The sequence below is a fragment of the Scyliorhinus torazame genome, chromosome 1, assembly GCF_047496885.1.
Source record: "Scyliorhinus torazame isolate Kashiwa2021f chromosome 1, sScyTor2.1, whole genome shotgun sequence".
Taxonomy (NCBI): domain Eukaryota; kingdom Metazoa; phylum Chordata; class Chondrichthyes; order Carcharhiniformes; family Scyliorhinidae; genus Scyliorhinus; species Scyliorhinus torazame.
The window spans coordinates 120,776,669-120,798,397 of record NC_092707.1 but is presented as its reverse complement, the minus strand read 5'-3'; the positions used below and the strand labels follow the sequence as shown (position 1 = coordinate 120,798,397).

Below are 21,729 nucleotides of genomic sequence, written 5' to 3'. Positions count from 1 at the left end.
CTTGGTTAGGATCAAAGTCATGTGGGAAGAAGAGCTGGAGGACGGGTGTGGTGTGAGATTCTGCGAAGAGTGAACACAACATCATGTGCAAGGTTAGGGCTGATACAGTTGAAGGTGATGCATAGGGCCCATTTGACCAAATCCAGGATCGGTAGGTTCGTTTGTGGGAGTGAAGGATGACTGTGGACGGTGTAGAAGAGGCCCTGCAAATCATGTACCTGTGTTCTGGGCATGTCCAAAGTTCGTTGGGATCTGAGTCTCCTTGTTCAGCACCATGTCATCAATTCTACAAACTGAGCTGAAACCCTTTCAAAAGTGGCCATATTTGGGGGTTTTGGACATGCAGATAGGGGCAGAGGCCAATGTTCTGGCCTTTGCCTCACTGATTGCTTGTGGGCGGGTACTGATGGGGTGGAGATCTGCCTCTCCATCCAGTGTCTCTTACGGCTGTGGGACATTATGGAATGTTTTATCTTGAAAAGTTAAGTACACCACGAGGGCAACAATTGAGGGGTTTTACCGGAGATGGCAGACGTTAATTTTGTATTTTAAAGGTTTTTTGTTGGGGGGGGGGGGGGGGGGGGGCACAGTTCTTGCTGTTATTGTTTGCATTAGGTATAATATTGGAAAAACTGAATAAAAATGTTTTAAAAAGGAATACCAAGGGGCAAAAAAACATTCATTGGGGTGGTATACAGACTATCAAACTGTAGTGGTAATGTTGGGAATAGCATTAGACAGGAAATCAGAGATGCTTGTGATAAGAGATGCATCTGTGCTCATGGGTGACTTTAATCTGCATCTAGATTGGGCGAGTAAAATTTGTCACAGTACAATAAAGGAGGAATTTCTGAAGTGTGTACGGGTTTTCTGGACCAGTATGTTGAGGAACCAACAAGGGAACAGGCCATCTTGGACTGGATAACGGTGGCAGAGGTCATGTCAGGGCACGCGGTGGCAAAAGGGAATCTTGAGTATTCGTCAACAATGTTGAGGAAGTACACGTTACGGTCAGTGGAGGGGAGGGGCCCTTTGGAGTCGATGCAGAGGCGCTCAAAGGGGCGAGAGGCCTTTACCAGGTGCGCCCTGTCTGGCCGACAGAAGTGCGGTTTGCACTCCACGCAGACCTGACAGTCCCTGGTCACGGTCCTGACCTCCTCGATGGAGAAGGTTGCGAGCCTTGATAAAGTGAAAAAAACAGGTGACCCCTGGGTGGCAGAGGTCATTGTGGAGGGCCCGAAGTCAGTCTACTTCTGCGTTGGCACATGTACCGCAGGATAGGGCATCTGGGGGCTCATTGAGCTTCCAAGGTCGATACAAGATATCGTAGTTGTAGGTGGAGAGCTCGATCTTACCCCACTGTGTATTGTCTCGTCCACAGCGTGCATCACGGCTTTGTCAATATCTGCCTTGATGCGGTTGAATACCAGGCGGGCCTCAGCCGTCAGGGGAAAAATGGTGGATTTAATGAGTGGACGAGCCTTATCCGCATTATTGGGGACCCACTGGGCATAGTAAGAGAAGAACCCCAGGCATCTCTTCAGGGCCTTGGAGCAGTGGGGGAGGGGGGAGGGGGGAGTTCCAGGAAGGGGCGCACGGTAGCATGGTGGTTAGCACAATTGCTTCACAGCTCCAGGGTCCCAGGTTCGATTCCCGGCTTGGTTCACTGTCTGTGCGGAGTCTGCACGTTCTCCCAGTGTGTGCGTGGGATTCCTCCGGGTGCTCCGGTTTCCTCCCACAGTCCAAAGATGTGCAGGTTAGGTGGATTGGCCATGCTAAATTGCCCGTAAGTGTTCAAAATTGCCCTTAGTGTTGGGTGGGGTTAGTGGGTTATGGGGATAGGGTGGAGGTGTTGACCTTGGGTAGGCTGCTCTTTCAAAGAGCCTGTGCAGACTCAATGGGCCGAATGGCCTCCTTCTGCACTGTAAATTCTATGAAATCTATGGATGTTGTGCAATGAGAAAGGATTAGTTGGGAATCTAGTTGGGAGCGAACCCTTGGGGATGAGTGACCATAATATGTGATAAAGTTATCAATGTGGATAGTGAGGTAGTTGATTGAGACCAGGGTTCTGAATCTCAATAAAGGCAACTATAATGATATGAGGCATGAGTTGGCTATGATGGACTGGGAAACATTACTGAAAGAAAGCACAGCGGGAAGGCAATGGCACACATTCAGGGAATGAACAGATCAACTCCACAAGTTGTTTAGGTGCAAGAGTAGAAGGGAAACTGTGACCAAACCGTGGCTTACAAAGTAAATTAGAGATAGTATTAGATTCAAAGAGGCATACAAATTAGCAAGAAAAAGCAATAGACCCGAGGATTGGGAACAGTTTAAAATTCAAAGGTGACCCAAGGGATTAAGGGGGAAAATATAATGTGAAAGTAAGCTAACGGGCAGCATAAAAACTGACTGTAAAAGTTTCTATAGGTATGTAAAATGAACAAGGTTTATAAAAACCAATGTAAGCCCCTTACAGTCAGAAACAGGGGAATTCATAAGAGGAACAAAGAAATGGCTGAGGAACTAAATTTGTACTATGCTTCTGTCTTCACAAAGGAAGACATGAATAATGTACCACAAGTTCTGCGAAACACAAGTTTCAGTGAAGAGCTGAAGGAAATTAGTATTAATAAAGAATAGTTTTGGGGATGTTAATGGGATTGAAGGCAGATAAACCTCCAGGGTTTGATACCCTTCATCCCAGGGTACTTAAGGGGCCCTAGAAATATTAGATCCATTGGTGGTCATTTTCCAAACTTCTTTGGACTCTGAAATGGTTCCTACTGATTGGAGGGCAACTAACATAATCCGACTATTCAAAAAAGGGAGGCACAAAGAAAATAGGGAACTATAGACCAGTGAGCCTAACGTCGGTAGTAGGGAAGTTGCTAGAGTCTATTATCAAGGATTTCATAGCACAGCATTTGGAAAGCACTGGTATAATCAGACAAAGCCAGCATGGATTTACAAAAAGGGGAATCATGCTTGACAAATCTACTAGAATTCTTTGAAGATATAACTAGTCGAGTTAACCAGGGAGAACCAGTGGATGTGGTTTATTTAGATTTTCAGAAGGTTTTCTACAGTCTCACATAGCAGATTACTTTTGTACAGTTAAAGAGCATGGTTAGCAGATAGGAAGCAATAAGTTGGAGTAAATGGGTCTTTCTCCAATTGGCGCAGTGGCTAATGGGGTACAACAGTGATCCATGCTAGGACCTCAACTATTCACATTATATATTATTGATTTGGATGAGGGAACTAAATGTATCACCTCCAAATTTGCAGCTGATACAAAGTTGGATGGGAGGGTGAGCTGCGAGGAGGATGCATGGATGATTCAGCGAGGTTTGGACAGGCTGAGTCAGTGGGCACATGCATGGCAGATGCAGTACAATGTGGATAAATATGAGGTCATCCAGTTCGGTAACAAAAGTAGGAAGGCAGATTATTATTTCAGTGCGTGTAAATTGAGAGAGGTGGATACTCAGTGAGACCTTGGTGTCCTCGTGCATCAATTACCGAAAGTAAGTGTGCAGGTACAGCAGGCATTGAAGAAGGCAAATGGTATGTTGGCATACATAGCGAGAGGATTTGAATATAGGAATAGGGATATTTTATTGCAATTGTATAGGGCACTGAAGAGGCCACACCTGGAATATTGTGTGCAGTTTTGGTGTCCTCGTCTGTGGAAGGATGTTCTCGCTGTGGAGGGAGTGCAGCGAAGGTTCACCAGTCTGATTCCTGGGATGGCAGGACTGTCACATGAGGAGAGACTAAGTTGGTTAGGATTATATTCACTGGAGTTTAGAAGAGTGAGAGGGGAATCTCATAGAAACTTACAAAATTCTAACAGGATTAGACAGGGTAGATTCGGAAAGAATGTTCCCAATGGTAGGGAAGTCCAGAGCTAGGGATCATGGTTTGAGGATAAGGGGCAAACCTTTTAGGACTGAGACGAGGAAACATTTCTTCACCCAAGAGTGGTGAATCTGTGGAATTCACTACCACAAAAGTAGGCAAGGTGAAAATATTGTGTAACTTCAAGGAGTTCTATATAACTCTTGGGGCTAAAGGGATCAAGGGATTTGGGAGGAAGGCTGGATCAGGGTATTGAACTTGATGATCAGCTATGATCATAATGAATGGCAGAACAGGTTTGAAGGGCCGATTGGCCTCCTCCTGTTTCTATGTACAAGGAGTACTTCAAAATATATCCCTCAATATGAATAGGGACAATTCTGCAGCATTGGTAGGCACTGCGAGAGCCATGCATTATATATGACAGCATGAAATAATCAAGGGCGGCATTAGCAATGAGTAAAGACAGTCTGGCAGCTCCCATCTAAGAAGTACTTGACATATATTGAACAGCTCCCAATAACCTGCAACTGAGGGCTTTGATTTAAATTTGAACAGTAATATTTTAATATACAATCCGGTTTCTTTTTGTTAAAAAAAACAATTTGTTAGTAGCTGTCAGGAGGTAGGTTGCCATGGCTTTGTGATTTATTGTCAGACAGGTGGAGATAGGAAGTTTTCACCCAGCCCTTTCCTCTATAGGCCAGCTAAGACTGAAAACCATGCCTCCCCACCTAAATTATCACAAAAAAGCATTCACCTCAAAGACAAATCAAAGGCAATTAAAATTATCACTTAGTCCAGGGCACGATGCAGGTCAGTGACGATGTATGGCTCTGAAAGCTGGACCATTTAGAAAAGTGATGATGCTCAAATAAGAGACTTTGAAGTGAAAGGACTCCAACAGATATCGTGCGTCACGGAGAGCCAAGTAAACAAATGAGTGGGTGCTTGAGAAATCTGGTGGTAAGAGGAACTCGTTTGAGGCAGTGATATTTAAGGAAGTTCTCATTCAACAGTAGGGGAGTTTTTGGAAGAATTAATGCAAGGATAAACACCTTGAAACCCCAAGTGGCATGGATGGATATCAGAATGTGGACTGGCCTTTCTATGGGCAGGGAGGACAGCAGAGAAAATAGCCTGACACATCACTAAGTTACATTGATGTTGGGAGTCCACTGCCATTTTCTCAGGGCAGTGAGCAATGGGAAACAAATGCCAGTTTTGCCTATGACACTCTCTTAGCATGGGCCATCTTCCCCTACAGCATACCCTGGAGAATGCAGCCATATTCCATCCTGTGCACATGACCAAGCTAGCAAATCCTTATTTGCTTGATTAGCGCTAGCATGCTTGGCACATCTATCCTATATGATTTTCTTTATCTAGTTTTCATGGGTTGTGGGCATCACTGGCAAGGTCAGCATTTGTTGCCCATTCTACCTGCCCCTGAAATGAATAGCTTGCTAGGCCATTTCACAGAGAATTTTGTCAATCACATTGCTGTGGGTCTGGAGTCATATGTAGGCAAAACCAGGTAAGAACGGCAGATTTCTTTCTCCAAAGGACATTAGTGAACCAGGTGGGGGTTTCCACTAACCAATGATAGTTCCATGGTTACCATCATTGAGAATAGCTTTATATTTATTTATTAATTTACTTACTTGGTAATTGAATTCAAATTCCACCAGCTATTATGGTGGGATCTGAACCATGTCCCCAGGGCATTAGCCCAGGCCCCTGGATTACCAACTCAGTGACATCACCACTACACCACCATTTTCCAGAGAGCAATGGTCAAAGTCCCTATCATTGACTAAAATTAGGCCCATGCCAAGGATGTGTCAGACAATGGAGATGGAAGCTATTAAAGTGAAGGTTGGTCAGGCTTGCTGTCACATAGCAAAGGATACAATCCTTATACACAAGTATCTTGGTCTTGTAGATCACTTTGTTGTCTTTCCATGCCTGTTAATTAGTCAGCCAAAGTTGGTGGCCGGCCGCCTTTCCAACTTGTTTGCTGAACTCTTTGTCAAGAGACTGGTTATCTAATGAACCAAGGCCCAAGGACATATGAACCAGCAGATCTCTCTGAAAGGCATAGGGCTGCAAGTGACCTTGGATTAAGCACAAATGATCTCCACCAGTGGATGATTTTACAATTAATACACTCAAATGATGCACCGAAGTATCATATAGCAAGCAATTGTGCTAAAATAATTTGAAGAGCTGCATTTGTTTGCACAGTCCACGAGTTTCTGTAAAAATCATGGAATCTTAGCATAGTGGTTAGCACCACGGCTTCACAGCGCCAGGGTCCCAAGTTCGATTCCCGGCTTGGGTCACTGTCTGGGCAGAGTCTGCACGTTCTCCCCACTTGCCTGCATGGGTTTACCGGCGGGGCTCCGGTTTCCTCCCACAAGTCCCGAAAGATGTGCTATTAGGTAATTTAGACATTCTGAATTCTCCCTCGGTGTACCCGGACAGGGGCCAGAAATTGGCGACTAGATGCTTTTCACAGTGACTTCATTGCAGTGTTAATGTAAGCCTACTTGCGACAATAAAGATTATTAAATTAAATAATTATTAAATCTTTTGATTCAAGATTGGTTAACAATCAATTTAAACACTGATAAATATCATCAATGGCTCCATGCAAAACAAGCTTGACAAGTTGAGACCATGAAAAATTAAGCTAATGTGATTTAGATTTGTTCCCCTAACAATGTGTCAAAAATAGCTACACAGTGGTTGCTCACCAGTTGCATGACACGGGTGCTATTTCCTACAGACATCTGCAAACTGAAGTTTCCTTAATATCAGCTACTTCACAATGTGTCTGCTGTGCAGCTTTTCAGAGACCTTTCCCCCTTTCCCCCCCCCCCCCCAAAAAAACCTATAAAACCTGCTTACGAAACTATAAGCACCAAAATGAATTTGAAAGTAAACCATTTTAGGAGATCTGTCTAAACTGCTTGTGTTTCAATGATTAGTTTACAGTTTAATACGAATCATTGGTTATAAAGTGTTTTCATCTCCCCTGCTCCCTCTAACTTGTACATAGCTGATAACTGATGTGGAAAAGACTTCTTCCCCCTCCCCCATATGCTTCTAATCTCAAACCACAAGCACACTTCCTGTTGGATGATTTCAGTCAGTTTTATTATTTGCCCCACCCATTGACAATGGCTGTACTGCAGCATATTTGCGTCACTGTTCAGCAACTTAGCAATACCACTTGTTTTCAAGCAGCAGTATTGTTTTTGCTTGGAAATATAATTAATAAATAGCCAAAACATTCTGTGGAGAAAGGAATATTCAAACTAGCGGAGTGGTACAATGGGCTGGATTTTTGTCCTCAAGGTGGGAAAAATCCCGGCTCGGCTGCCCGTCTCAAGAGAAAGTGCCCATAAGGACATAATTTTCAGTGTAGACTCAGTGGCAAGGTGGGTGCAAGATGCCTTTGGTCAGCCAGCCCTGGAAAATGTATGGAGGGAGTCACAGGGGCTGCTGGGTGCAGACGCAAAGGCACACAGCTCTCCCAACCAGCTCACACCCACACCCGTCCCCCCAAAACACACTCGCAATGCCACATCCATCAAGCCCCACCCATCCCTCATCACTACTCATAACGTTCTCCCATGCTAAGCTATGCCCCCAACATCTTCCCAGCACCCAGCGCAAATCCGATGGTCTCTCATGACTCCAAACCAAGCTATGGCATTTCCATCCTATTCACCCATGATACGCTGTATAGAAGCCTGGCCCTATTGAGACAGGGGAATGTGTTTTAAAAGAAAAGCTTTAAAAGCAATCATTCATTGATAACTTTCAACTCTTTAAAAAAAGGCATCTCTTTGCCAGTTAATCGGGTTGTGGCAATCATCCAGACTCTAATGTATCAATAGCTGAAACGGCAAACACTTGAAACCTGTTTTGTAAATAAACATTGATCTATGCTGTCAATTTCACAGATATCCAAAGTTGTGAATAAAGGAATATTTTAATAATAATCTTTGTCGTCACAAGTAGGCTTACTTTAATACTGCAATGAAGTTACTGTGAAAAGCCCCAAGTCGCCACGTTCCGGCGCCTGTTCGGGTGTGCAGACTGCGCACAGACAGTGACCCAAGCCGAGAATCGAACCTGGGACCCTGGCACTGTGAGGCAGCAATGCTAACCACTGTGCTACCATGCCACCCTCCCTGAGGTTCAGGTGTTTCGGCAGGCCAAGGGCCCAGAAATCTATTAGCCTGTTGAAACACTGAGCCACAGGGAAAAGCATTGCTTAATTGACAGTTTCGCAGTCGGGTTTCGCGGGCCGCAGGCCGGAGAATCGCCAGAGACACCGAAAATGGCGATTCTCCGGCACCCCCGCTATTCTGAGGACCAGATGGGCCGAGCGGCCAGGCCAAAACGGCGGGTTCCCCCCGGCGCCATCCACACCTGGTCGCTGCAGTCGTGAGCGGTGCGTGAACGCTGGGGGGGGCGGCCTGTGGGGGGAATCCTGCACCGTGCTTTACCTGAAATGTGGGGTGGCCCGCGATCGGTGCCCTCCGATCGTCGGGCCGTCCTCTCTGAAGGAGGACCTCCTTCCTTCCGCGGCCCCACAAGATCCGTCCCCCATCTTCTTGCGGGGCGGACTTAGAGAGGACGGCAACCATGCATGCGCGGGTTGGCACTGGCCAAACTGCGCATGAGGGGGTGACGCCCGTTATGCGGTGCTGGCCACGGCATCTATGCGGTGCCGCTTTTACGCGGGCGACAAGGCCTGGCACATGTAGATGACGCGGCCCCGATCCTGGCCCATTGTCAGGGCCTGAATCGGTCGGGACCAGGGCAGTTCCGCGCCGTCGTGAACCTCGATGGCGTTCACGACGGCGCTGCCACTTCAGCGTGGGAGTGGAAAATCGCGCCCCATAGTGTGCCGCTGTTTCGACTTCTTCACTTTCAAAAACCCAGAGGACACCAGTGATGCACTGGAGGCGATGAATGGAAAATCACTCAACGGGCTGCAGATCCAGGTGGACCACACCTGGAAGGCAGCAGCTATGGCTCTTGATGTTGGATTCTTGGGGGGTGGCTATTTCCATGGCGAGGGAGGCAGCAATTACAGAGTATGCTGCTCCTACAACAAGTGACACTCAGTCTGGGTCTTGTTCGGAGGTCCAGCCTCCTCCCTTTCAGTTACAGGTACTTTCTTTTTTGTTTAAGGGACAGGTGGAGATCAGTTAATTTCCCAGCCTCGTGTTTCCCAAGCTGGATTATAATTGGCCAATTTGTCCCCGTCCATGTACCAGAGTGAGAGGCCGGCGGCTGTTGATCCACCCAGGGTGAATAATAGTGATTTTAAGTAAAATCCTTTTTTACGGAATTAACTCGGCCCCAACCCAGTCCGTAAAAATGGGATTTGCCTGTACAATGGCAGCCAAATCAGTCAGGAGAAAAGGGAAGAGCGTTTGGAAGCCCTCCTGGATGCAAGGCTAAGTGATGTAAAGTCCCATGGCAGCTGACAAGCAATGTCAAGGCAGTAGAATATCTTTGTGCCCAACGCCCTTGTTCATCTAGGTGGTTGAAGCCATAGATTTGGAAGATGCTGTTGAGTAAGCCCTGGCAAGTTGCTCCAGTGTTGATACTGCTGCCACTATGTGCCAGATGTTCAAGCGAGTGAATATTTAAGGTAGTGGAGGGGGTGCCAATCAAATGGGCTGCTTTGGCCTGGATGGTGTTGTAGCCAGTTAAAATGGCTAACTCCCGATTAGAATGGCCAGACGCCGATTTAAAATGGCGAACGGAAGAGGCTGATGGGAAAATCAGCCAACAGGACTCAAACAGGCAGCTGCAGACAAAACTGTGTTTTCGCCTCTGGGGAGGCCAGACAGAATCGATACCTGCAGCCATCAACATAACAACACACCGGCCATCTGAATATAAATTAACAAACCCCGGGAACAATGTGCAACAAATTAGACACACAAAGCCAACCCAGACTTTTCGGCGCCAGCAGGAGCCTACACAAAAGAGAGGTGAATGACCACCCCAAAACCGCCCATCGATCAAGGAATCGCTCCAGCATTGGAGAATATCAAACCAAGTGATTGGGACGAAGTCCAATCACTTGGAACCAGGTACAGGGACCGCCCCGAAAGGCAGGAAGCCCCTGGGGACTACAAGAATAGAGTCCAAGTTCAAATCGACCCTTCTTCTCCTCTCTCCACCCTTCGAGACCCTTCTGCTGACCTTTGTTCTTTCAGGAAGTGTAGAAGATTGTAGCTTAGTCGGGCAGTATGGTCGGCACGGGCTTGGAGGGCCGAAGGGCCTGTTCCTGTGCTGTACATTTCTTTGTTCTTTGTTCTTTGTTCTACAACAGCCGTGAGAACCGTATGTCTTACTCCAACACTCGCTACGAGATAGGCACTCCTGACTATCGACCTGTATCCGCTTTGAATCCCGCAGGCTCAGAACCCATACGAAAGGCCATTAGTTTCCCTGGCCTCGTGGGCCATTTCCAAAGGTAAGTATTGGCCTGTTAGTTGTAGGAAGTAGCTTAGAAGTAGAATTAATGTATAAGTATTGATTACTGTATATAATAAATGTGCGTTGATTTAACTCTTACTAAGCGGTGCGTTGGATTATTGATCATTACTCGGACTTGAACCACGTGGCGGTATCAGAAAGATACCTGGCGACTCAAAAGCAAAGGTGATAGAACAAGAGCAATTAAACTAAGGCTAAAACGAGCAACAGTGTCCAGCTTCTCAAGTGGAGTGTATTTCATCACATTCTGGACTTTTACCTTGTAATTGGTGGACAGGCTTTGGGGAGTTAGGAGCTGTGCTTGTAGCCACACTATTTATATGGCTACTTGAGTTAAGTTTCTGGTAACTTTTCTGGTGAAGGATTCAGTGATGGTAATGCCAATCCATTAAAAGTCAAGGAGAGATGGTTAAATTCGCTCTCGTTGGAGATGGACATTGCCTGGCATTTGTGTGGCACAAATATTTCTTACAGTTATCAGCACAAGGCTGAACGTTGTTCAGGTCTTGCTCCAGGAAATCAGGGACTGCTTCATTACCTTAGTTACAAAGGGAACTAAACACTGCAAACATCATTGAACATTCCACCTCCGATCTGATAGAGGAAAGGTTATTGATGTGAAGATGGTTGGGCCTAGGTTACTACCACGTGGAAATCCTGCACCCATGCCCTGGGACTCCAGGTTTCCACCAGGTGCTTCGGTTTCATCCCACAGTCCAAAGATGTGCAGGTTAGGAGGATTGGCCATGCTAAATTGCCCCCTAGGGTGGGTTGCAGGAATAGGACAGGCGATTGGGCCGACGTAGGGTGGTTTTTCAAAGGGTTGGTGCACTTGATGGGCCGAATGGCCTCCTTCTGCACTATAGGGATTGTATGACTGAGATGACGGACCTTCAATAAACAATCTTCCTTCGTGCTAAGTATGACTCCTACCAGTGGAGAATTTTTCTCCAAATTCCCATTGACTCCAATTTGACTCTGGCTCCCTGATATGTTACAATCTAAGGATTATATTCCTGCTTACCTAGTCAACAGAAAAGTGGAATCACATCACAGAGAACCCATGATCTGTTTTCAGGGTACTAAACCCAAGTTATCTAGCAAAATAACCCAAAACACATGGCAACTATCTTGCTCGTCACAATTTAAAACATAGAAAAAAATAAGATCAAAACCTAGCTTGTAATGCACTCTAGTGAACCTTCCTATTGGAGAACAGCAATTACTGTAAATTAATTTTTACATGTGAAGAACAGTGAAGACAGGGCATCGCAGTGGTGCAGTGGTTAGCACTGCTGCCTACAGCGCTGAGGGCCCAGGTTCGAATTCGGCCCCTGGTCACTGTCCATGTGGAGTCTGCACATTCTCCCCGTGACTGTGCGTGTTTCACCCCCACAACCCAAAGATGTGCAGGTTGGTGGACTGGCCACGCTAAATTGCCGCTTCAATTGGAAAAAAAGTGAAGAAAAAAGAAAATCTGATTTCTTCAACTGTCTATCCCATTTCTCACTAGCTTGCAGAGGAATATTTTATACATCTGGAGTCAAGTCTTCTTTAGGATAGTAAGTGCTCGGCCAAATGTTTTACAAGATGGTAATTTTCTGTCACAGGTCAATGATGATAGATGATTTTTTTTTATAATCACCGTAATTAATTAGATTAATGATATAACTTCTCAATTTATGAAAAAAGCAGTTTGTTGGAGCTGTACATCAAATGCACAATACAGACTACAGGGAGGATGAGAACGACCAAGAAAAAGGCTGAAATAAAAGATGAGCCTTAGTTCCTGTTCTAATTGCAGTCAAAAGTCACACCAGAGAACAGTCCAGCATGAGTCACAGGACTGTCAGCAGTTCTACTAAAACAATTTTTAAACTTACTGAGAAGTTCCACAATTTTTAAAGAGAGAGTAAAATTTGTTACACACTGAAAAAACATCATGCCAAAGGCTGTTCCCCTAAAGAGACCAGACGTCTTACCCTCACAAATAAATAAACGAGGAAAAACGTGTGTCTCGACCTTATACGTTGTAATCAGGATACACATCATTTAACCCAAACAGTAAATGCACAGTGTTTATCCTTCACATAAACAGTAGATCTAATTACATTTACCCACTCCGTACCTTGCTCTCTACCAACCCTTCAATCTAACCTAGAATGCAAGATAGCTCAACCACACCCAGCTAAACATTTCAGGAAAACAGTTGGGTCAACTTAAATAGTGATTGCTTGGGATGATAAGAGCGTAAAATGACTTTCCATGTTAGGTACATTTATCAGTGAAATCCACCGTTTGCAAGGTTTTTGAAGGCTATCGTTCATCACAAAAGCATATTCCCTTAAATCAGACATCATTCATAGCAAAGCACAAGTAAGGATATACAACTATTCATAATGTAATCTCTAGGTCCAAACAATATTTTCATGGCACGAGTCGAAATGCCTGACAGGATTCCAGTGCTGTAATTTGCCAAGGCATAATAGTTACTTTTTGCATTCAGACAGCAAATTCAGTTTCACACAATAGTCCACACATATATAAGTAAAATCATTTAACATTTCACATTGCTGCAACACAATTTATACAACAAAGTTAATATTTACAATAATAAGGCATTATTGAAATTTTAAATATAGCTGATCTTTGCTAGCTTAATTGAAGACAGTTCTCTTTAATCTATATTACTAACTTTCCAACACCATCTATAACTCCTGAAATTTTTTTTTTAAGCTAACTTCACAGCTGGTTAAAAAAGCGAAAAAAGAATGATTCCGCAAGCCCAAAGAAGACACAGAGAATTCTTGCTGGGGCAGGTAAAAGTTCTATCCATCCCACTGAAAAAGCCTAACATGAAGGCAGCAGGGTCAGCAGAATTATAACACTCCAGGTTTCCTACCTCCTTTTCTCCAAGCAACCTGGATTGAAAGGTGACACGACAGTGGTCACACTTCAAAAGTATTCCATTAGCTGTAAAGCACTACCGAGATGGTTGTGAAAGTTCTACAAAAATGCAAATCTTTCTTTATTCCATTCTCGTGTTCTTCAGTTGAGAGTGAGCGGAGTATGTGTCTTGGCAGACTACAACAAATTGCAATGGATGGCAATGATATTTTGCCTTTTACTGCTTCCTTTAACCCATTACTAGCAAACATGGTCATGTTCTAGTGCTAACAAAGCGCTCGGGATCACCCCTCCAGTGTGATTAAATATATACTGGTGTGAAATCCCTTAACTCAGGATCAGTTTGACCCTGCGGTGTTAATCACATGAGCAAACGCCACCACACAGCAGAACCTTAAGTCAACAGAAGCCAAATCAGAAATAACCTGCATAAGATTAAAAATTCAATGCCAGATTTTAGGGCAAGATTAAATACTTTCTTAACCATCGAACTGAGATAAAATTCCAGCAAGAAATCAGAGGAATATTCTATCCTTAGTGAGGATAACAATCCAAAGGCTCAATAAGTTAATGCCACCTTAAGACAATGTATTTTTAAATTTCAGATCTAAATTTGACATAGGTGCATAACCCAACCTAGCCTTGTCAAAGCAACAAAAGCATGATTTAACATGCAACTTTGTGTGGAAGCAATTGTCATCTTTCAATTGGAGATCTGAATCCTCCCACATCCTACATATTCACATCTCCACAGCAATTTAATTATCCAGAATGAAAATAGGAAACATAATGTATGACCAGGAAAGAGCTTAGACCTGAAGGATCTATTAACTCAATTGTTAATCTATTTTTTCGCACGTTACCGATCTGCAGTATATTCTCAGGATTTCAGTTTTCCACCATTTGCAGGTTATTTTAAAAATCTAAAATTTAGGTCAAATAGGTTAAATATAATTTTTGAGATTAAAAAAAGCTTATTTTAAAAATAAAAACACCGACTACTCAAACGTCAGATTCAAACGTATTCCCTCGACATTCATTGCTCACATAAGCAATGACTTGTGGGAAGACAAGAATAGTTAAGTACACACACAAGTTTGACTCAATGATTGGAATGGCAGCGCATACATTCAACAAATGATTTATGAGATTCCAATTTCACAGCAGTACACCAGGTTCCAATTTGACTAACAAGTGTTTTTTTAAAAAGGAAAGTATAATGGGGAAGTGAAATATCCGTATCTGAGAGCAGGTTGCTATACTTCTTTTTAAATACACTTAAAAGCCAGAGCAACATAATACATTTACTTAAGAAAACGTGCAATAGTTAAACTACTCAGTTCACAAGTTGTTTATTTCAAATAGTCCGATAATTCAAATTTGAGGACTAAGGTATGAAAATCTAGATGATGCCCTCAAAACAAGGAATGGGGATGATCAATTCATCACAATCCGGAACCAAGTATTTCCCCTTCCTCAAAATGAAAGTTTAAATGGCCACAGCAGTTGATCATGATAAGTCTTGCCTTAAACTGAAACATTTGACAAAATTGTTTTCCATCTCCGAACATGAAGTAGTTGATAAAATACATAAAACAAAATCAAGTATTGCTGCAGAAACACTTTAACACCCAAACAAACTGGCCCACCTTTCAATATGACAAGTTAAACATTGCAAAGCCCTTCTTTGGCTCAATATATCTTGGGCCGGTTAGCTCAGTTGCCTAGATGGTTCATGCATGGTACAGAATGATGCCAACAGCATGGGTACAATCCTCAAACTAGCTGTGGTAATGAAGGCCTGCCACCAGACCTGCCCTATAACCAATTTGTTTTCTCTAATGGACAGGGACACCTTGGTCCATCATGGGCTAATTAGCAACATCGGTCAATCGTAAATTTCTAAACAGTCTTTTATAGGAGGCAACTTGCAAACATCTATAAAGGCAGCATCAAGTATTACAAAATTGAGCAGCAAGTAGGAATCTCTCTTTCCCAGTTGCTGCATGTTTGTACTATTTTGTGTTTGTACAGTATTAGGAAAACAAAGTTAGTTTAAAGGAATTTATATTTGTATTGGTAAACATTAGAAAAAAGGCAGTTTTAATTGGGTTTAATTTAATGTTTCTGTGCCTGGCAGGGTAAAACATAGTTCAGATTCATGCTGGACAAAGGTGTTTGTCTGTGTGGGAGTTGGTTTCAATTCCAACTCTGACCAACTATTGTGCTTAGAGAGGGCTATGGCATGAAGAGCAAATAAACCAAAAGTGATTGCAGTTGAAAATAGGTAGTGAGAGAGCAGGCCGCTCTCATGGCTATGCTGAAGCAGTTGGTTTAGAAGGCTATAGAGGAAACATCTCTCTAAACTGTGCCTCAAGAAAAACCATACTCTGGAGTCATAGTTAAGAAAACAAGTGCAAAGCTCTGACGAGCAATTAGTTAAGGGAACTAGAGAAATGAAGAGAAGTTACAAGAAGTCATAGGTTAAAGATACTAGAACAGAGCACTGTTCAGTAAAGACAAATGGAACGGAGAAGCGGAGATGCCAGAACGATATCTGAAGTGATTTAAAGGCTTGTGGGATTTTACCACAGCCTGTGGAACATGAGTTGAAATAAGTGTGGAAATCGGTGAGGCGATTTTGGAGTTTGTGGAAAAGTTGTTCAGACAAAGGAAAACTAAAAGGCGATGTCAAATCCTGGACCAGATGTGTTTTAAGTGCAGTGGAAGCTTTGTTTAAAAGTGTTATTTGGAAAATCAGGTCTGGATTTTGGTGAAACCGCGAAGGGAAAGCATTATTATGAGAGAAAATTTTAAAGCGTGATTTTGGGAGTGGAGTTTGGAAGCTCTCATATGACAATCATCTGGGGGGATTCTGAAGAGAAACCCACAGGCACTATATTGGGTACAAGCGGGGTGCATGTATTTGACCACACTCATTTTGTGTGCTTAAAAAGGACTGTGTTAATGAGACCATTGTAGATTAAATGTACTTTGTAATCCATGCAAATCCTAAAAGCTATGATCAATTCTTCAGATAAGGAGGAGGTAAAGGCGTATTGTATCATTGATCCTATTTTTTTCATGTTTAATAAATATCTTTTTCTTGTTGTTAAAAGTAATTAGCGGTTCTGTTACTCTGCTCCTGCATGTTTTATTAAAAAAGTGAAAGTCACTCTTTCCCATCCAGTTGTATCAACTGGGATCATAACAAAAGTGGGGGTTCATCCAGGATTTCAAAACGTGGAGAAAGGGCTATTGAATGCTGATGAATGTGGATTAGTAATCATTTGTTGCGATATTTTGAAACATGGAAATTAAGTTACTGTATGTTGGATTGTAAAATGTGTTCTGATATTTATTGTTTTCAGAGGGAATTGGAAATGGAGAAGTTAGTAATGGCAGAAAGAGAAGAGAGAGAGAATTTCAACTGAAAATGATGCCAGTTAAAGCAGAGACACTGGAGCAAGTTGAGGAAGGAAGTAGTTCTAGACATATAGGGGAAAGTTTAACTTTATACAAGCACTTCCAAAATTGAGGAAAAGGATGCAAAAGCATTATTTCTTTTGAAAAGGTCGCGAAACAGATGAATTGGCCAAAATAAATTAGAACATGACTTTTACAAAGTAGAGCATAGGTACAACGGTAAGGTGTATAAATCATTGTCGGAAGTGGTATCTGTAGATTGTGATGTAGTTGGGAAAGCCATCCTTCATGCGTAGGAGTTGGTTCCTGAGGCATACAGGCAGAAATTTTGAATGCAAGAAAATAGCCTGGACAAACTCATTGAATTCAAGAGGGTAAAGCAACATAATTTTGACCATTGGCCGTTGGATTCAGGAGTTAAAGATAGTGCGAACATACAAAGCCCATAGCGAGGTCATTCATTTAGAAGAATTCGAAGATTCACTTCCTTTGGTTATTAGGATGCATGTTGAGGAACAAAAGGTTTAAAAACTGCTAAACAGACAGCAGATTTAGCAGATGATTACAAAGTGGTCCATAGAGCCAAACCGGAACAAATGGTTAAAACTGCTAGAGACAGACAGTAGTTAGCTGAGGATTACAAAGTGGTCCATAGTGCCAAACATTTTTCCATCATCCTTTTAAACATAAGGATAGAAGGTGGGAAGTAGAAAAGCAAACAAATAGTCCAGGAAGAGATGGAACAGTTAGAAAAGATCAGGAAATTTCACCTCCGATCAGAAAGGAATTTGCCGAGGGTGGAAGTGACATTTGGAGGCCGAAGTGTTGCCATTATAATAAAATCAGACACATTAGGGTAGATTGTTGGAAATTAAATTGAAGATCAGTTGCAGTAGTCAGAATGGAAGAATCTGAAAAGGAAACGTCTGTTAAATCTGTAGCATTGGTGCAGGTGAATCACACTCTTTCAGAGGATAGGTCTCAAAATAGTTCAGACAATTATTTGAGTACTGTGAATGAAATCAAGCTATTGGAGCTTCTAGATGTTTTGTTTTAAAGGGAGAAATATTTGCTTATTCATCTAACAAAATAAGCAAACAAACTAACATTTTGAGAGATACTGGAGAAGATCAAACATTGATGGTAGCTGATGATAAAACATCCTGGAATACAAGTTGTATAAAAGAAAAAGTATTACTAAGAAATATGAATGGAAGGGATGAACCTGTTTCTTTGTGTAAAGTTAATTTAAGGAGTAATTTTGTGAATTGAATTGTTACATTGAAACAGCTAAAGATTTTGACAAGCAAAGAGATGTTAACACACAAAAATGACATTGTGTCGGTGTTAAAATTAAATACAAATTTACCACATATGAATTTGGAAAGTGGGCTCGGGAGTGGAACTAGGCCTACAAGTGACGAAAAAGACAATTAACAATTGCACTGTAGACTTTGGAGTTCAAAACTGGAAATCAGAAGAAAAGGAAACACAAGAATTGACTTATGTCAATGGTACCATGTAGTTTCAAATGATGCTGCTGAAGTTAATGTCCTTGTTTTTCTTAAATCATTGTAATTATATGACATTTAAGGGATTTATATTTGTAATGGTAAATATTAGAAATAAGGTATTGTTTTAATTGGGTTTATTTTAATGTTTCTGCGTCAGGAAGGATAAAACTTATTAGTTAGATTCATGCTGGACAAAGGTGTTTAGATGTGTGGGGGTTGGTTTCAATTCCAATTGTGATTCTATTGTGCTTAAGAGGGCTATGGCATGAAGAGTAAACAAACCAATAGCGATTGCAGTTGAAAACAGCTAGTGAGAGAACAGGGAGCTCTCACAGCTCTGCTAGAAGAAGTTAGCTTAGACGGTGAGATAGCTTTGCTATCAGAAGAACCATACCATGGAATCAAGGTTACATTTTTCAAAATCTTTATTAGTGTCAAGTAGGCTTACATTAACACTGCAATGAAGTTACTGTGAAAATCCCCTAGTCCCCACACTACGGCACCTGTTCGGGTACATGGAGGGAGAATTCAGAATGTCCAATTCACCTTACAAGCATGTCTTTCAGGACTTGTGGGAGGAAACCGGAGCACCCGGAGGAAACCCGCAGACACAGGGAGAACGTGCAGACTCCGCAAAGTCAGTGAACCAAGCGGGAATCGAACCTGGGACACTGGCACTGTGAAGTAACAATGCTACCACTGTGCTACCATGCCACATGAAAACAAGTGCAGACATCTGAAGAGCAGGTACTTAAGGGAAATAGAGAAATGACAAGAAGTTTCTGAGTAGTCTGAGGTGAAAGGTGCTAGAACTGTTGAATAAAGAGACAGAACTGAGAAGGCTGAAATGCCAGAAAGATATCTGAAGTGATTTTCAAGCTTGGTAGGTTTTACAGCCTGTGGAACACCAGTTGAAAAAAGTGTGAAGATCAGTGGCTGGATTTCAGAGTTTGTGTGAAAGCAGTTAAGACAAAGCAAACCCTGGTAATTATAAGCCGGTTAGTCTTACTTCGGTGGTCGGTAAGTTAATGGAAAGGGTCCTGAGGGATAGGATTAATGACCATTTGGAAAGATGCGGCTTAATCCGGAATAGTCAACACGGATTCATGAAGGGCAAGTCTTGCCTCACAAATTTGATTGAATTATTTGAGGAGGTAACTAAGTGTGTAGATAAAGGTAGAGCAGTTGATGTCGTATACATGGATTTCAGTAAGGCGTTTGATAAGGTTCCCCATGGTCGGCTCATGAAGAAAGTAAGGAGGTGTGGGATAGAGGGAAATTTGGCCAACTGGATAAGTAACTGGCTATCACATAGAAGACAGAGGGTGGTGGTGGATGGAAAATGTTCAGACTGGAGACCAATTACCAGTGGTTACCACAGGGATCAGTGCTGGGTCCTCTGCTATTGGTGATTTATATAAATGACTTGGAGGAGGGGGCTGAAGGGTGGGTCAGTAAATTTGCTGATGACATCAAGATTGGTGGAGTGTGGATGAGGTGGAGGGCTGTTCTCGGCTGCAAAGAGACATTGATAGGATGCAGAGCTGGGCCGAAAAATGGCAGATGGAGTTTAACCCTGATAAGTGCGAGGTGATTAATTTGGTAGGGCAAATTTGAATGCGGATCACAGGGTCAACAGCAGGGTTCTGAGGAATGGGGAGGAACAGAGAGATCTTGGGGTTCATGTCCACAGATCTCTGAAGGTTGCCACTCAAGTGGATAGAGCCATGAAGAAGGCCTATAGTGTGTAAGCGTTTATTAACAGGGGGCTTGAGTTTAAGAGCCGTGGGGTTATGCTGCAACTGTACAGGACCCTGGTGAGACCACATTTGGAGTATTGTGTGCAGTTCTGGTCACCTCATTATAGGAAGGATATGGAAGCATTGGAAAGGGTGCAAAGGAGATTTACCAGGATGCTGCCAGGATTGGAGGGTGGGTCTTATGAGGAAAGGTTGAGGGAGCTAGGGCTTTTCTCATTGGAGCAAAGGAGGATGAGAGGCAACTTAATAGAGGTTTATAAGATGATGAGGGGGATAGAGTGAACGTTCAGAGACTATTTCCTCAGGTGAATGTAGCTGTTACAAGGGGGCATAACTATAAGGTTTGGGGTGGGAGATATAGGAGGGATGTCCGAGGTAGGTTCTTTACACAGAGAGTGGTTAGGGTGTGGAATGGACTGCCTGCTGTGATAGTGGAGTCGAACACTTTAGGAACTTTCAAGCGGTTGTTGGATAGGCACATGGAGCACACCAGAATGGCAGGGAGGGGGATAGCTTGATCTTGGTTTCGGACAAAGCTCAACACAACATCGAGGGCCGAAGGGCCTGTTCTCTGCTGTACTGTTCCATGTTCTAAGGGGATGTTGTGAAATCCTGGACTGGATTCACTGTCAAAAGTGAAGAGGAAGCTTTGTTTAAAAGTGTCATTTGTAAAACATGGGACCGAATTTCAGAATGCAAACCGTAAAAGGAAAGCATTATTGTAAGAGAGGATTTTAAAGCTTGTTTCTGGGAGTGGAGTTTGGAAGCTCTCATATGATAATCATCTGGGCAGGCAGGGAAGAGGAGAAAACCATTGACACTAACTTGGGTACAGAGCAGAGTGCGTATACTTGACCCCAGTCATCTTGTGTGCTTAAAAGAGATTGTGTTAATGAGACCATTGTAGTTTAAGATGTTCTTTGTAATCTGTGTTAATCCTAAAACCTGTGTGTAATTCTTATGATGGGGGGGGGGGGGGGGGCACGGGTGGAAGTAAAGAAATATGGTATCATAACCCAGTTTTTTCATGTTTAATAAATATCTGGCATGAACAAGATGGGTTAAATAACCTCCTTCTGTGCTGTAATTTTTATGAGTTAGTTCTATGATCTTTTTCTTGTTGTTAAAACTAATAAGCAGTCAGGTGACTCTGTTCCTCCATGTTTTAGTTTTTGTAAAGTTAGTCTTTTGAGCAAGGATTCCATTCTGGGATCTTCCTACCCAGGTATTACATCAACTGGGATCGTTAAAAGCAAGGATATTGACTGAGGCCAGCCAGCGTCTGTCCCACAGAGTGAGACTTGCTCCCTGCATTCAGAGACTCCCAAGGTGCTCGCTATTTGGCAGGAAGAGAGGCCCGGCTCCAGCCTCACAACCTGGCAGCGTCCCCGTCCCCGTCCCGTCCCGTCCTTTCCACCCGCACCAAAAATACCCCTGCCCCCGCACCGACCTGAAACAGCAAACACCTCACTCAACCCGACTGCCAGGATCAGCCGCTTCCAAACTCGCCCTCAAATCGCCGAGCTCCAGCCCTCAGTCTCGCCGCCACCGCCCGACATAGCAACGCCTAAGCCCGCCCCGATATGGTGATCAGCGGGAGACTTCCGGCACTCGGCCCGACCCTGTAGTCTGATTGGTTAGAGGTTATGTCAATCTGTTCGACGTCGGTTCCGCACTGAGCAGTGACGTAATGCCTGATCTGACACGCCGGAAAA

At 43.2% G+C, this 21,729-nt stretch overlaps 1 protein-coding gene across 3 annotated transcripts in view; it reads right to left on the bottom strand.

Annotated features, from left to right (window-relative positions):
* The window catches only part of wasf2 (WASP family member 2), a 137,253-nt gene that overhangs the window by 31,678 nt on the left and 83,846 nt on the right, over positions 1 to 21,729 (bottom strand). The window contains exon 1 of one of the 3 annotated variants that reach the window (XM_072500586.1): positions 21,465 to 21,612. The exons of 1 other annotated variant lie outside the window; for it this stretch is intronic. The gene's annotated coding sequence lies outside the window, so the exon portion shown is untranslated. Of the gene's footprint in view, positions 1 to 13,309; positions 13,426 to 21,464; positions 21,613 to 21,729 lie in introns of those variants that run through there. One more of the 3 variants, XM_072500601.1, reaches the window with a different exon arrangement.